The sequence below is a fragment of the Phragmites australis genome, chromosome 3, assembly GCF_958298935.1.
Source record: "Phragmites australis chromosome 3, lpPhrAust1.1, whole genome shotgun sequence".
NCBI classification, from domain to species: domain Eukaryota; kingdom Viridiplantae; phylum Streptophyta; class Magnoliopsida; order Poales; family Poaceae; genus Phragmites; species Phragmites australis.
In genome coordinates, this window is record NC_084923.1 from 46,925,186 (window position 1) to 46,941,703 (window position 16,518).

General features: G+C 43.1%; 1 long non-coding RNA gene and 1 pseudogene across 1 annotated transcript; both read right to left on the reverse strand.

The window, feature by feature from the left end:
* Nucleotides 1–9,263: 9,263 nt before the first annotated feature.
* LOC133911270 (uncharacterized) lies at nucleotides 9,264–10,058 on the reverse strand. Its single transcript, XR_009908634.1, has 2 exons — nucleotides 9,590–10,058; nucleotides 9,264–9,470 (listed from the first exon to the last, which is right to left on the reverse strand). It is a non-coding gene; the product is annotated as an uncharacterized LOC133911270 (long non-coding RNA).
* A 1,187-nt stretch (nucleotides 10,059–11,245) lies between these two features.
* Nucleotides 11,246–16,381, reverse strand: LOC133910798 (putative disease resistance protein At5g47280; annotated as a pseudogene).
* Between the last annotated feature and the right edge of the window lie 137 nt (nucleotides 16,382–16,518).

Genomic DNA, 16,518 nt, shown 5'->3' on the forward strand with positions numbered 1-16,518 from the left:
TGGTGGAGATTCAGATCACCACCTCTCTAGAGAACTCAGGAATCTAGGTAGCAGCAGCAGCACATCGTTCGTAGCTCAGTGCTTCACAGCCGTGTCAAGGACGATGGCAACTGACGAGCGGTGCTCCTCCTACTGCTACCCATCCCTCACCCTGCCGCTCCACCGACGACACAACCTCCTGCCGCAACAACCACAAGCTACACGAAGAGGACAATCACCGAGGTTGTAGATTATCGCGGCGGCCGGCAGCGCGCGGGCGGAGGAGTCCATGAAGGTGGCCACGGACGTCGAGTTCTTCCAGCCCTTTGACACCAGGACCATCATGCTCTTCGATGGTGCCCACCGAAACCCTCCTCCGCTCCCCTTCTCCTCCATGATTCATTGATTCGCCTCTCATATTGGGAAACCTCTTATTTGCAAGTGTGTGTTGTGTGTAGGCGTGTGCAACCTCTGTAACGGGGGCGTCTGATTCATGCGGGAGCATGACCCTAACATGGCTTGGGATACGGCCCTTACACGTAGCTAAAGCCTGTTGGGCGGTTGTTTGCCTGTTGCCTGGAGTCTGGGCCGAGCCAAAGAAATTCAAAAATTAATGTCGGAAATTATTGGTCTAAAAGGGGAAAATTCTAAAATGATTGGAAGTGGTCTAAATCATTTTCGCTATCATTTTATCATTTTCATTTCTATTTTTTCGAAATATCGTTTCCGGTTTCTCCAATCGAAAAAGTTCAAAAACATCTTCGAAATTCCGAGTTTTACTATTTTCATTTTCATCCCTAGGGAGAAGGCAGGCGGTTTGCTGGCTTGGCCTAGAGCTGCTGGTTAACAGATAAGCTAGCTCGACTCTGCTCGAGCTCGACTCGAGTAGTCTCGTTAACAGCTAAAATTTATAATATTTTTCTCTATTTCTAAACAAACGTATAAATTATCAAATTATTAAATAGAATAAGAGACTCATAACCTTTAAGCCATGCTCGAACCCAGCTCGAATCTTAGACAAACCAATCTCAAAATCGTGCGATTAGTGAGTCGAATTCGAGTTGCTCGGAAGCCTCAAGCCTTTTTGACGACTCTAGTCTACCTCAAGGTTGCATTTAGGCCTGAAGTCAAGGTTTTTCAGCTAGAGCGAAATAGCCATCCCCAATCCAAAATATCCGAAAGAAATTGACTAGGCTGAAAAAAGGTATCCGCGCCTAAATTGTGGCTGGTTAACAAGCACTCATCAAACTTAGTTTTTTTCCGATAACATACTCGTCAAACTTAGTTCTTGTGAATCTGCAAAAAAAAATATGACAAGTGCATATATTGTTTCTCCAACATGCGCACAATGCACAGATTGCATCGTGTGCACCCCGTACTTCTCCACATCCTCGCGTAAAAAAAAAAAAAATCGTTCACAAGACCACGACCAAATAAGCCTGTAGGGCAATCGAATGAAAGTTGCGACTGTATCTTGTGCACCGGATGCTTCGCCCACAACTAAATAGGCCCTGTAAAGCAATCGAAGGAGAGTTGCTGCAGATGAGCATGTCATATCAAGCTAAGCTGGCACGAATCAAACCATAAAAAAAAATTCTACGGCTAGGATTAAACCAAGGAAAGTAAGATGGGTGAGGAGACGGCCGAGAGGCGTTAGATCACCTCTAACTGTTTTTCTTCATTTAGTTTTTTTCAGCCCAAAATTCTTTTCTAAAGATATTCTCTTTTTACACTTGTTCTTTTTAAATTCCTGCACTCCAATAATATTCACTTTCTCTTTCTCTTCTCCAATAAACTTATAATATTCTATCATTTCCGCATAACTATTATTGGTGTATAGAGTATAGAGTATAGAGGTACTAGAAAAAAGGTCCCCTAAGAAATATAAGTACCAAAGATGTATATTTACTAAAAACTAGTCGATCACACAACCAGGGTAGGAAGTCCCGCGACCAGTACGAGGCTTACGTGACTAACCTCATTGGGACATCATCTGAACGCATTTATTGATATCTACTCAAGTATTTTTTTTCCTTTCCTAGGCATCTTTTTGTAGGAGATTGGTGATGTCCTAAGAGAGGGGTGAATTAGGATACTCAAAACTATTTTAGCTTCAAAAATAACATAAGATAAATCTATATCAATTTATATCTAAATACGCTCTAAGTTTATCTAGTGTGTCTACTCTACCGATCAAAGCACTTACAATCTATCTAAGAAGGTAAATTGCAAGTAAGTAAATGCGGAAATGTAAATAAGGTAGAGAGAGCAAACTCGGCACAATGATTTTTTTCTCGTGATATCGATGGCATGAATACCACCGCTAGTCCACGTTAGAGCTCCACAAAGGATATGCTTCTAGTCGTCACCCGATCACGACATTTAAGCCACCAAGCCACAAAGACAAGGCTTCCACCCAGATGAGCCACCAAGGCAAGGTCTCACTACTAGCCTCTCTTCCGGTTCCTCGCCGTCGTGATCACTTCGGAGCTTTGGCCACAAAGGTAAGGGTCTTCGCATCCCCACATAATCATCTTGTCACAGTTCTACACCAAGTCAGAGGGTCAACAAGCTTATCGGTGAGTCACCAAGACTCCAATGTGCCGACGTACCAAGAGGTACACTGTTGGATCACTCCTTGATTCACTCTCTAGGCAGCAATCACTTAGCAACTCACTCTCTAGGCCTATAAGCACTAATCACTCACTAATATTTGCTTAATCACCTTGGATGATCACTTTAAGCACTTTGGTGGCTTAGATGTCTTCTCAGGTGTACATGAACTTCTCAGGACTCCAGCACACTCAAATGACTAAGTGGAGGGGTATTTATAGCATCAAACTCGTGCACTAGCCGTTAACCCAACGGCTCTAAAAAGTTGTTAACATCAGATGATTCGGTGAGAATAATAGTACTAACAACGGATCATTCGGTGAGTACACTCTCACAAACTAGCCGTTGGAACCCCCCTCAAGCCTCTGTGAACACCGGATACTCCGATGTATACTCCATCTTCATCACTGGACTTTTCGGTGAGTATACCATAGCCATCTGAGCCAACATCTTCCCTGTGTAAATTACTCTGGTGTATTCTCCGGTGCACATCACTTCATCACCGGATCATCCGGTGCGCTATCCTCAGCCAATCGAGCCAATGCAACCCTCTCTGGAAAATATGCTCCGGTGTACAACTTTTCAGAGCACCGGACCTTCCGATGAGATCACTGCATTCTCCCATTTATCAACAATGCTCCGGTGATTTTCTATGGTGTGTTCAAATCAATCACTGGACTATCCGGTGAGGCTTTCATGCCTCTATCCCTCTTTGATAGAGATGCTCCGATGAGTGCAAATACCCGGAGCACCGGACCATTCGGTGTAGTTATTTCTCGCAGGACTTTTTTCAATTAAACCAAACTTTGTCCCGGCTTCGGTGGCTTCTCATGTATTGCATCCATGAGACCTACTAACATATATTCTTGACAAATATGTTAGTCACAATGACTATGTTATTATTAATCACCAAAATCACAATTATGCTCTAATATGACCATTTTCGCTACACTTCCCCTACGAATGAAGTCATGGACAGTGCAGAAGGGCAGTGTCCCGTCCCGTGGCATTAAATGCTATGGGGTGGAGCAGTGCAGACCAGCACGGCGTCGCACAACGGATGGGACGGTGTCAGCAGGCTGGTCAGGCACGTTGATAACTCCACATACAAGCGGCAGGCAGAGCACCTGAACGAGACGGCGTGACGGCCAAAGATCTACGACGCACGACGAGGGGATGTATCAAACCCTCAGGGCAAGTGAGCACGCTTTGTCCTCTGTAATGATAGCTTGAGTTAGATATTAGGATGAGCAGGAGTCCTCTGTTTGGACCCACGTGTAAGTTCTCCTCCCTCCTATATAAAGGGATGAGGACCCCGTTTGTAAGGAAAGAGGGAAAAAGTCTGGCAATCATCTAGAACACCCTCTGTAACCCACTCAGATTCTCTATAAACACAACACACAGGGCGTAGGGTTATTATCTTCCAGGTGGCCCGAACCTGTATAACTCATCGTGTCTCAGAGTTCATCACACACAGAATTCATCTTATGCTTCACCGAACGCCGGCTCATCAACTCCCTGTGTTCCCAAAACGCCGTTCACACACCCACTGTCCAACATACTCTGGAATCACTGTCAAAGATTAACCCTCGTCAGCTACCATGACGCATACAATACAGTTGTAATACGTGACACATATATATTGTACATGCATTTTATACGTAAACGGTCTTTAATTCCCTTCCCCATTCCCTACTAGCTTCGTGGTCACCGTGAAAGCTAGGAAGAACATGCATGTTCAATTGCATGAGAAGCCAGACGCGTGTTGCTTGCTTGAGAAGACTGTCGTGACTATAAAGAGGGCGTCTGCCTAAGTAGAGAGGCTCAATTGCCTCCGCATTGCACATTTACACAATGAGCTCGTTCACATTCGAAGATCCGTTCATTTCGTTCTCGTCGGACTCGAGCGACGATGAGGACGAATTGATGATGTTGATCACCATTGAGGAGGAAGAACTTGCTACCCAAGGTCGCACGCGTCACCATGGCTCCGGTCTTGGACATGCGGTCCTAGACCATGAGCACCAGGAAGGTGCTGCTAGGCTATTCCGGGATTACTTCTCCAACATCCCAATGTATGGTCATACATTGTTTCCTCGTAGGTGAGCCATCTCCAGTACTAACACATTGTATAGCTTTTGATGACTACTAACGAATGGTCACCCTCTAAGGTTTCGGTTGAGTCGGCCATTGTTCATAAGAATTTTTGCTGATATGGAGGACCATGACCCATGGTTTCGGCAGAAGAGGGATGCCACTGGGAAGCTGGGCCTAAGCCCCCTCCAAAAGATGATAGCTGTCATACGACAATTGGCATACAGAGTCTGTGCAGACGCAGTGGATGAGTATGTTCGGATCGGGGTGAGCACAGCGATGCTCGCCCTAACAAAATTTGTGGAAGCTATTATCTTGCTTTTCTCTGATCAGTACCTCCACGCTCCCACTACGGAGGATACTACTTGACTGCTAGCCATTGGTGAGCAGAGAGGGTTCCCCAGGATGCTGGGGAGCATCAACTACATGTATAGGGTTTGGAAAAGTTGCCTGAAAGCATGGCATGGTGCATATACCAGCTATACACACAAACCTTCCATAGTTTTGGAGGCGGTTGCGTTGTACGATCTATGGATATGGCATGATTTCTTTGGAATTCCCGTTAGTCTAAATGACATAAATGTTTTGCACCGTTCTAACATTTTTAGCAGGCTTACGGATGGGACTGCTCCGTATGTGTCATATACCATTGACGGTAACACGTATGATACGGGCTACTACCTAGGCGATGCAACCCGAATGGGTGACCATAGTGAAAGCAATTTCAGCACCAAGGGGGGGACAAGAGCGTGCATTTCTCCGCCATGCAAGCATCATCAAGGAAAGATGTTGAACGCACATTTGGCATCCTGTAGTCGAGGTTCACCATAATTCGCGGTCTAGGTAGAATTTGAAAGCAAAGCACACTTCACAACATTATGACCGCATGTGTCATAATGACAACATGATAATTGAGGATGAGTGGGGAGGCTCCGATCAAGAGGAGGTGTATGACTATATGGGCGAGAAAGCAAGAGTGGGTCGCGATCCAGACCGAGCTGTCCTCTGGTACATAGAAGTAACTCAAGCAATCAGGAACTGGGCATTGCATCATCAACTACGTGATGATCTCATGGAGCACCTATGGAGTCTTCATTAAGCACAGTAGAATGCACATCACATTCCGTCTAGTTCATGCGTCGTCATTATGAGTAATGTAACGTAATATGAGTTTAAGTTATATCAGTTGCAATGTGAGTCATCATTGTTAGTGGTATGATTTGAGCACTCCTTATTCTATTGTCAATGATAGTATTTCTGTTTCAACTATTAATTGAAGAAAAATACCTGACCATGGCCGCTCCCGTTGAGGCACGGCCTAATTAGGCCTGTTAGCTAAACGGGTTATGCCGTGTTGGCCCACGTGCCGTGACTCTATCCCAGGCATGGCCCATTTAAGGCACGGTAGGCCCGATGAACTTTTTTGGCCTGCCAGCCCGCGGAAAATTAAAAAAAATCACAAAAACTTGCTTTCACTCGGAATCGAACACCCGACCTTCTACTTGGGAGTCAAACACACTATCATTGCACCACATATCCTATATGGTATTAGATCTAAATAAATTATATAAAATATTAAAAAATATGAATAGTTAAACAGGCCGTGCCGTGCCGGCCCGTCGTGCCACGGCCTTGTGATGAGTGATTGACATTGTCATTTATTTGGTTTGATGATCTTCAGTTTTGCATGAGCTTTGATGTGATTTGAATTGATTTGATATTTCATTTGAGCATAATGATTATGGACTAATTGGAATTGGAGTTGGAGATATGTGTTTACTTGTTTCATGGTGTGCAGGTGATGTATGCAACTTGGCGGTCAATGGCGGGATGATCGGGGCCAAGCGGAGTGCTTGGTGCCAGACGATCAAGGAGGTCGGGTGGAGTCAAGGGTGATCCTAGCTGAATACGTGGAGGTCAAGCAAAGCATTGAAGGCGGATGGAGACGACGTGTTGACAAAGTCAAGCGAAGGGAATATCGGTGCAAGTGACAAGGTGGCCCGAGGGATCAGGAGCGGGAGAGACTTGCCGGCGGTCAGGATCTCATGACAGAATACACGCGTCGATATCGAAGCGCTTGCTTAAGGTGTAAGCAAGGCGGTGAGTCACGCTTTGAGAAGCGTGCAGACGGTTTCGCGGTTTGGCCTCAAAACCGTGGGAGGATTGGAGGAGTATGTGGCACCATCGTGAAGCTAAGTCGTGAAGGTGCCGCGGCCGTCCAATGAATGAAGAAGAAAATAGATCAAAATGCCCTCGATGATAGGTAGAAGTGCACTACAAAAGAGGGGTATTTTAGGAAAAAGCTAGTAAACTTAAGGGATAAATTTCCTAGGCTTATAAATAGAGGTGTCTATTCAGCCCCTCTAGTCGACATTCTCGTTCCTACAAATTTCTTAAAATTTCGTTTAAATCTAAATTATTTTTCATCATATGCTCTATTGATCTTAAAAAAATTCAGAATTAGATATTTCGTTCTCCAAAAAATTCTCAAAATTCATAAAATTTTACTAAATTTTTTGCAAAATTTTAATCCCTCTGGCCGATATACGATGACGTGGACCCCACTATCGTGGTCACCGTCGAACACACATGCTTGGAATAACTCCCAAAATGCTTGTTCACGTAAACCTTCCAGTTCTATTGTGGTATTTGTTGTTTTAATCATTTGTGCTAGTGCTGGAGAATGGAGACCGACTCGTGACGAGAACTATGTTACCCTTGATTTGCCCATTTTTTAGTGGTGCTAACAGCTTATCCCATTCGTCACTATTACCATAATCCCACATATCAGGACAAGCAGAAACCGCTTGGATTTTAATTTTTGTTCAATCAACTTCTCTAGGGCACTATTTTCCCCCCTCATATTTTACTTCAGGGATAGACTCTATAATCTCCTTTAACAATCTAGGCACACTGAAGTTGACAGATACACATACCCAAATCCTCAAGTCGAAGTATTTTTTAACTTCCTTATAAATATGTTGTGCTAGCATTGTTTTCCCCATACCCGACCGACAATTAGAAGAATAGTCAAGTCTTTTGTCACAACGGTCGCCTCCAATAATGATATCTATAATTCTAGTTGTCTCGATCCCCTCCCACAAAATTTAGTGTGGCGGAAAGCACGGATAGTGTTAAGTCTTCGTCACAACGGTCGCCACAGCACGGACAGGAAGCGAGCCTGCGCGTGCCTCCTCCAACCTTCGCGTCGGGCTAATTGGTGTGTGGCAGCTAGCAGCTACTGCCGCGCGCCCTCTGCCGGGCACGTCGCCAACCGCAGCACACTACGGTGGCGTAGGATACCGAGATCGAGAATTCGAGATGGCCTCTGCCCGTTGGCTCCTCGTCGTGCTGAGGGGCTGATCAGCCCAGTCGATGGCGGAGGCGTTGACTCCAGATCGAGAAGACGATGAAGGCAACAGTTCTTTGAGCTACTCCTTCTCCGAGGGGCCACATCATTCACACAGCCAACCCCAGGAGATGCCAGCCGAGGAAAACTGCACTGCAATTCAAGCGGAGTATAACGGGGCAAAGACGCCAATCGGACGGCCTCACAAGTGCCGCGAATTTTGAATCAAGGCCGTGTGTCTGCAAGTGCATTCTGAAGCCTCGCACGCGTGGCTGCAATACTCAACGGAGGAAATGGGTGCAGCCTCACAGTCACAGGGAAAATTTAATTAAGTGGCTGCAATACTCAACGGAGGAAATGGGTGCAGCCTCACAGTCACAGGGAAAATTTAATTAAGTGATCTCGTGGGCCTGAATCTCAGAGACGGTGAGACCGCGGGCAACCATGGTTCTTATGTTGTTGGGCTCCTCTCTTGCGGCGTCACACCCTGCTTGCTCTTCCAGTTAGACCAGCAATTACTAGTTATGCTTTTCATTGGTGAGGGTTTGATTGTGATTACTGTTGCAAGCAGATATAAGATTAGAATCTGAAGCATGTCTTGAAGTTTTCGATTGCAAATCATAAAATCCAACTACAGTAATGATAGTCTACCAGAAGTGGGAACTTCCAGCTACAATGGATTACAATGTACAGTTAGATTTGAAACCATCGCCTCGACTATCATTGTCGTTCCTAGGCTGGATGCAGTGCTGATGAGCTCATTAAGATTACCAGAAAGAGCATAAAAATTTGCAGTACATCTTACTGGTTTTCTGCATCCAAACCTGCTCTGTTGATTACGTTTTGACATGGGAAAATGTAGCACCGCCGGACAATAAGTCATCAGATGCTCGCTGAATGACAAAATGTCATCGAAAAAGCATGGAGTAGTATCAAAGCAGTTACTCTCATTTTGTCCGATTCAGATAAATCCAAGAACACTGGATTTACTGGATTTTATCAAGACGTACAACTAACTCCTGGTACAACACAAGCAAGATGAAGGACACTGTTCAGGGCCATTTCTCCAGCCGGTCAGCACTTAGCAATGATGTATGATGATGCCCAGGATGAACAAAGGCCCTGATGAATTGGTTCCTAGACGAGAGAAACCGAATCCAGAATCCCCGCCAAATAGGGCCAAGTTTACTATTGGAACTGAAACTATTCACAGGTGTCTTTGACAATCTGAGGAAGCTAGTTGAAATGTATTCCAAGTAAATTCTGCACTGTACAGGCCACACGTTCTTTTGCTTTTCTTTTTTTAATGGAGCAATAGTTGAATGAAACTCACTTTCTGATACTCATTTTGGTGCTTTCTGATTTTTCTGGTGTACCTTATGAAACATACTTGTTATGCAGAACACAAAAATGCTTTGGTCCCGGGAGAAAGTGCCTATACAGTGACATGTGCAGGTTCAAAACATGATGAAATGTATAGGGAAATGTAGTTGTGCAATGTGACTAGAGTTTGTCAGAGAATCGAGGAGTGTTCTGCTGTTACTTGTTACTCACCTCCAGTGTCTTCAGTTTTGAGCAGAGAGACGAAGGTGACGACAAATGTTCAGTGTGCTTCTGAATTCTGACCATTAGAAACCTCGAAACTAAACAAGTGGGGTTGATCAAATCTGGAAGACCATGTGGTGGTTGGGATTCCACCACTTCCATCTACACATGAGAGCGCAGTCAGACTCAGTACCCTGAAGCTTCTGAATCAAGAGCGTTCTTAGGAGCCTGACGAAGTCCAGAACGAGACGAGCGTTCTTAGCAGTTACAGTGGAGGACAAGCAAACCCATTAACACGCCACCCGGCCTCCGGCGCCGTAGTCACCGCGTCCCCCGGGCGTCGTCACATCACAAGTTTCTGAAGAACTAGGCTGTTTGGTTTGAGTAATAAGTTGGGATCATCCGATTCTAATTTCGAACCTAGCTCACTTGTTTGGTTTGAGGAGTGGGATGAGTTGATCCATCACCACCTTATTTCTTTCCTCATAGGAACTTAATTCGTGAAAATATGAGGAATGTTGTCATCCCGCCAAAATTCATATGATGGATTGATCCATTAAAACAAACACCCTATATAACTGTTCAAGACTTAATTGACCAAGCATCAGACAAATCCGACTAAAATGGGCGATACCGAACACGAATCATAAGGAGATCACGAGGCAACGGTTATTGGAGATCACATCAGAGAACCGAAGCACGACATTCAAGAAGAAGCACGCTGATGGGGGAGCTTGCTGTGTCGGCGCGGCGCTCATCACCGGGAACGCCCGCGCCACCATCACATCCTTCGCGTCCTCGCACACATCGCACACCCTCTTCACCTTCACGGCGAAAAGGTGCTCAAATCAACAAACGCATCGTATGAACCATCGGAGGCGGTGTCGGTGTCGGCGGCCGCAGAAGAGTCCCGGGAGGTGGCGGAGATGTAGTGGAGGTGGAAATCGTAGCTGCCGTCGCCGCCGGCAAGCTCCGGTAAAGCCATAGTCGTTGATGGTCAGGGAAGGGACAAAGTATGGTTTCGACTAGTCATAGGCTTTCTTAAAGCCCAGTGAAAACCCAAACTAACTAGGTTTATGTTAGGTCCAAATATGTAAGAGCTTTTTTATTTTTATATTTCGAAAATAAAAAATTACGTCCATTTATTTTTTTTACAAAAATAAGTTACTGTCTCTTATCTAACCGGCGATAGATTAAAAAAAATAAACATGTCATATTTTCAATAGATGACAGGTTAAAAAATAAAAATAAAAATAAAAATTATATTCTATTATTCTCAAAATTCAAAACACTATTAAAATAATTATAAAAAATTCTGAAAAAAATTAGTAGTGTAGAGGATGATCTAGCTTGCAAAAAAATCATCCACATATGTGAGGCAAGCCTATTGTCGAGACGTTTCTGTTGCTACTAAAGGCGATGGCAGGTGTACTTGTGAATTTTGACTGCGTGCCTCCCCGTCTTGTTGGTTGCTTCAGCGAGGACGTTTTATCCAACTTTACCAGCTTACATGTTAAGCATCAAAATGCCCCTGAATCATACAGCTGCAAGTTCAGCTCAGAACGCCGAGCAAGGGCAGTCGCCACAACATTCTGAAGCCACGTCGGACGAAGAAAACGATGGCAAGTATCAGAAGCTACTCTACAGATACACACACAGAGGACATACTACAGAAAACCGCTTCGATAATAGAGGATTTCCCAGAACTATATTGTCAAGGAACTAAAGCTACTCTCCAAATACAGTATTAATGGTCATATTTTTGTATCCTTGGCAATTGGTGTGCAAGGAAACTTCAAAAGACGAGTTTCGTCTCGAGCCGCAGTTTTTGAGAATGAGCATTCCTTGCCTACAGAGCATGATCATGCTTTTGAGCTTTCGAGGGATGCCTGAAGAGTTGAAGTTGTGGTGTCCCTGCTTGGATCTTATTGGGAGCAATGCTTTCTCTCATTCTCTGGAATCTGGATAATTCAGCCTACAATGGTACTGCCATCCTGGCAAGAAACCTGACAGATGCAAGAAACCTTGTCCAACTTCAAGCTATATGAGCAGAAGTGATATCTTGAGAAGACCATTGAGATCTTGGCAAGACGCCTGGACACAATTCCTGCTAGCCAGGATACCAATAAAGTTGTAGAAAAAAATTATCAGTATTTCTCAAGGTGAAAATAACATTTAGCATCAGAACAGGACCTGATCAAATTATAATACTCACCTCTCATGCAAGTCAGGATAAGTGTGTACAAGAACGACATTCAGGAGATACATGTGGCAACTCTAATGAGACGAGTGCAATCTTAAGTGGCATTTCGTTCAAGGCTGCTTAAGATGGCAGGTTGGACAGATGGACAACAACTTCCAATCAGCAGCTAGATCAAAGGGCGAGTAGGCCCCGAGTGTGCAGAGGATGCAGCCAGAGGAGACACAGGAGCATATGAAGTATCCAGTGAACACTGAACAGTAGTATTTAATCTTGTGTTGGCAGCTTCCAAGGAGATGATCTACAATACTAAAGAAACTTTGGAGCTTTTCAGTTTTCACATTAGCTGCCTACACTGCATGTAACTGAAATGGAAGATTGACAATAATGAGGTTCTTACTGTTATCAATAGCAACTAGTTAAGCGAGCTTTCTTTCCTAAAAAAATAGAAGAAGAAAATGAGTTAGGTGAGCTTGAACTTGTGCAGTTAAAAAGCATATAATTCATGTTGCCTGATCAGAACAAACACCGCACTCTGTTATGGGAAATATATATTTTTAGAATATTTTGGAAAGAAGCATAAACCACGACTTTGGCTCATCTCTAATATTAAAATGGGCAGCAATAACAAAATAGGGAGTAAACACATAATTCAGGGTTAAAATAAGAAAAATGAAATTATATTTGTAGTGCTACCTTAGGAGCTTGAGAAAATGATATATTGTGATGTTTTAGGACAAACTGCCTTAGCTAGCGAACAAAAAACTTAAGGAATTATCTCTTTTTTTCTCCCACCAATGTTTACTGCAGTCTGCATTATAGAAATAAAATAACGATCTTAATTAAGCGAATTTCCATGTATGCTATCGGAAAGTGACAAAAATACATGGTATAATGGTCTTCTTATAGCTAAAAAAAATACTTTAGGTTGCTGACTTGTGCCTTGGAATGTTCCACTCAGTTCAAAACTTGCAGTAACCTAAATACAGTTCATTGTTTAGAATGCAAATCATACCCAATACCAGGGCACAATACCATGCACGGTGTGCGCACTTGTGCATGTACTTTATAATCTTAAAAGGCATGTACATGATAGCACACTTATTTTACCAAGGTAGCCCTATTCACATATGCACGCTATAGTATGGAAAGTTTCAGGCCATTTCAGTAACTTACTGAGCAGCAGCACGAGTCTGTGACTGACATTTGCATCGCTTGAGATGGTCTGACATGAAACCCTTTATAACCCGATGTCTCAAGAACTTGAATCAACTTGATGTGATCTAAATACGTCAAAGGATTCTTGCCAGTACCTTTCACATTATTTCTACAGGCAAAATATAAAGAAAAGATGTAAGTGTTCACCACTTCACGAAAGTAAACATTTCACAGTACTCTCATAAAAAAACAGATTGGGTTTTTCATATGAAGGTAACAAGGATTGTACGTACAAAAATTTCTGGAAGATGTGAACCAATATAAGGTGAAGCCTGAAGGTGCTCATGGTTTACTGCAGATATCAATGGCAAAGGGGTCTGTAGGCAAGAGCCAAGACATTGAGGTCTAATGAGAGTAGGAGACTCGAGACATTATGTACCATATGGTTCAAGAACTATTCTATACATGATCACTTGGAAGTTGGAGCAGATGAAGTTGCATGCACTGAGCAATACTTACATTTTTTGCATGGCAGAATGTTGCCTGAATCAACCATAGCTTTTGCCAATATATGCTCCATGGCCACATGAGGCATCAAAGGAGACAATCTACAAAAATGAAGTAAAATTTTAACTTATAGGGCAGCTGCCTATAATGTGTACCTAACAGAGAGAAGTTCAGCGAGAGTGAGGCACTTACAGTTGCAGCACAAGTTAGCAGTATTTGCACACATTCGCAGATGTGACTTTCTGATCTAGTGTTGGCTGACCAGAACAAAACAGTGCACTCCTTATTAGTAATCTGATACCAAGACATAGCAAACTTGAGAAGCTGGTTTTGAACTTTCATCTTTAATTGTTACATAGGCGTGCATGTATCCTTGTGTTGTTAGCTTGTTGCCGTAGATTCCTAGCAGCATGAAACAAGGTTTTCCATTAGCAGAAAAGGAACAGCTTGCCTTTTCCAGAAAACTTACTTCAACATCTTTCAGCCATTTTTTTAAAAAAAAAGCATACCTTCATAATAAACATATGCTTATGTTGCATCACTATTGAAGCCTCAAAGGCGTCAATAATCTTTGTTTTGATATCTGAATGCCCAAAATAGCAGAAACAGTTCCGACATCATTAACATTTTCACAAAGATTAAACAAAAACAATAAATCTTAGTACAATTACCTTTGATGAAGAATATCTAACAGCAGCAAGATACAACTCGAATCCCTGAAGTGCACAACAGTGTGGTTTGAGAAAGAACTCAACAAGGGTAGAATAATACACAGCTTAAAGACTAGCTTTGCACTTTAGAATAAAATAAGCAGTGTTCATGTTAAGCAACACTTGTAAAATATGGTATATATAAAAAATGACAGGGTGCTCACGAGATTGGGGGTGAAGCAAAAAGCAATTACCTTACATTATAGTCTGATCCAAGTACCGTATATTATTTTGGTTAACAAGTGGCTCCAACAGAGATTATCTGCAAAACAAATAGTAACATGACAATGTCAGTGCAAGCTCCAGTCTCTGTCTAATCAAAATTTGAATGCCTGCAAGTAGTGAGGAACACATACTGTTATAAGGTTCATGATACTCAATTAGTTAAGCAAATTGATGAGTGCAGCCAAGCAGCATATAAATCACCACATTGGAGCAACAAGTTAGTCCTATGTTGAGAACAGAAATGAGAATATCAGAGTTCAGAACTAACAAGAAGTCTCAGAGTAAAAAGCACAAGGATACAATATTTTCTGCAGAAGTACCTCAAGGCAACTTAGAAGTAGTTGAAGCAGGTTTTACAAGCTTTTTTTAGTAGAGCAGGTTTTACAAGCTGAGAAGCGTTACTAAACTGCTAACTAACTTGAGTATTAAAACGAACCTCTGCCAATAATTTTGACTGGATTACTGGATTGTGGGAAAATGAGTTACGATGCACGAAGACAATGATCCATAGACAAGTGAAAAAAAAAGAGTCATACAGAATATATTCTTTTAAAATTTTAAATGGGTATACACAAAATCGTGTGCAAGTGCAATGCACTCAAAATGTTCCAAAAAAAACAGAGCATACTTTTTAAACATGTGGGCTTTACTTTGTCTAGAAGACTAAAATCATATTTTATCAGATCCAAGAAACATGAGAAGACTAAAATCATTGATTGCTGAACTGGATTTCCTAAGAGAGCAACCTTTGACCAGAAAACAAATCATTCAGGAGCATCCGCATTTAAGTAACTCATCCGAGATGCAGACCAGGAACACAGGAGTATGTTAAAGACCTTCACCTGATAGAAAACAATATAAGTGTTATCGCACAGAATTAAAAAAAAAAAAACTGTAACTAAGGGGAAAGTGCATAAATAACCAAAAAAACAAGCAACAGGCTGAACTTCTAAATAGTGTATAGGACTATGGGGTGATTTTGCATATACTAACCAGTTTTATGTACAGGGCAGAAGGTACATGCTGAGACGTTCATGCTTGACAACTCAGAACCACACATGGATATAGAGAGAATCCTACGATGCTAGAAGAATGTACAATTCGAATAAGAGCCCTACAGAGTAGGTCAAAACAAATGGGTTATTCAGATGAAATAGTTATTGCCACGAAACAAACAAAACGAGAATGACTATGGCAGTAAAGAGGTTAGGGAAAGCAAGGGAAATTGGTGGGTAGGAACTATGGAGGAGTACAATCAGACAAGTGTTTGTTACCTTGGTTAGTCAAGTGTAGACTATTGGAATGGTTCCTATAAATTTGCGGCACTGCCTTTTTAGCTCCTCGCTTTGGCTATGACGGACATCCAATTCTAGCAGTGACCTTGGGCAGAGACCGGATGGCTCGGCAGTTCCTAATTTCTAATTCTTGCAGTGAACTTGGGAGGCCGTCCTTGGGCAGCGATCGGATGGCTCGGCAGTTGCTGATATCTAATCTCTTGAGGTTGCGAAGTCTATGCAGCCCTGCAGGGAGGCACTGCAGCTTGTCGCAAGACCAAAATCCGATCTCCTGGAGGGAGGTGAAGAGCTGAAGGGCCTCCTCTTGCTCCTTTGTGAAGCGCTCCACCTCTTGGACCCCAACGAAGTCCAATCTGGTGAGTGAGGAAGAGAGCAAGATACAGATGGGCGCAGCAAGGACTCCTGCGACGTCATCCGTATCGAGCTCCTGCAGTTTGGAGGAACGGGATGGAAGCTCTTGTTCATGCAGCCGTGAGGGCTCGGAACCAGCGAAGAATGTGGGGGATTCGCGGACCGTTAATTCGGTGAGGTGCCCTTGAGTAAGGAGAGGCAACAATCCGTCGCCTCTTAAATCCCCACATTCCCATATGGATAAACTTGTGAGAGAGGTGAGGTTTGAGAGAGGCGGCAGCATCTTCGTGCCCACCACGCCATTAAGAGAGAGGCATTCCAGGGAGTTCGGGAAGGGATAACAAGAAGAGGAGGATCTTATCTTATACTAATTGGAGGCTCCTTTTGGTGTAACCATAGATCTTAGAAAAATCCTAGAAATTCCCATAAAAAAGCAAAACATCCGATCATTGAATTGATTGATTGACTAACTGTAACCATAGATCAACAACC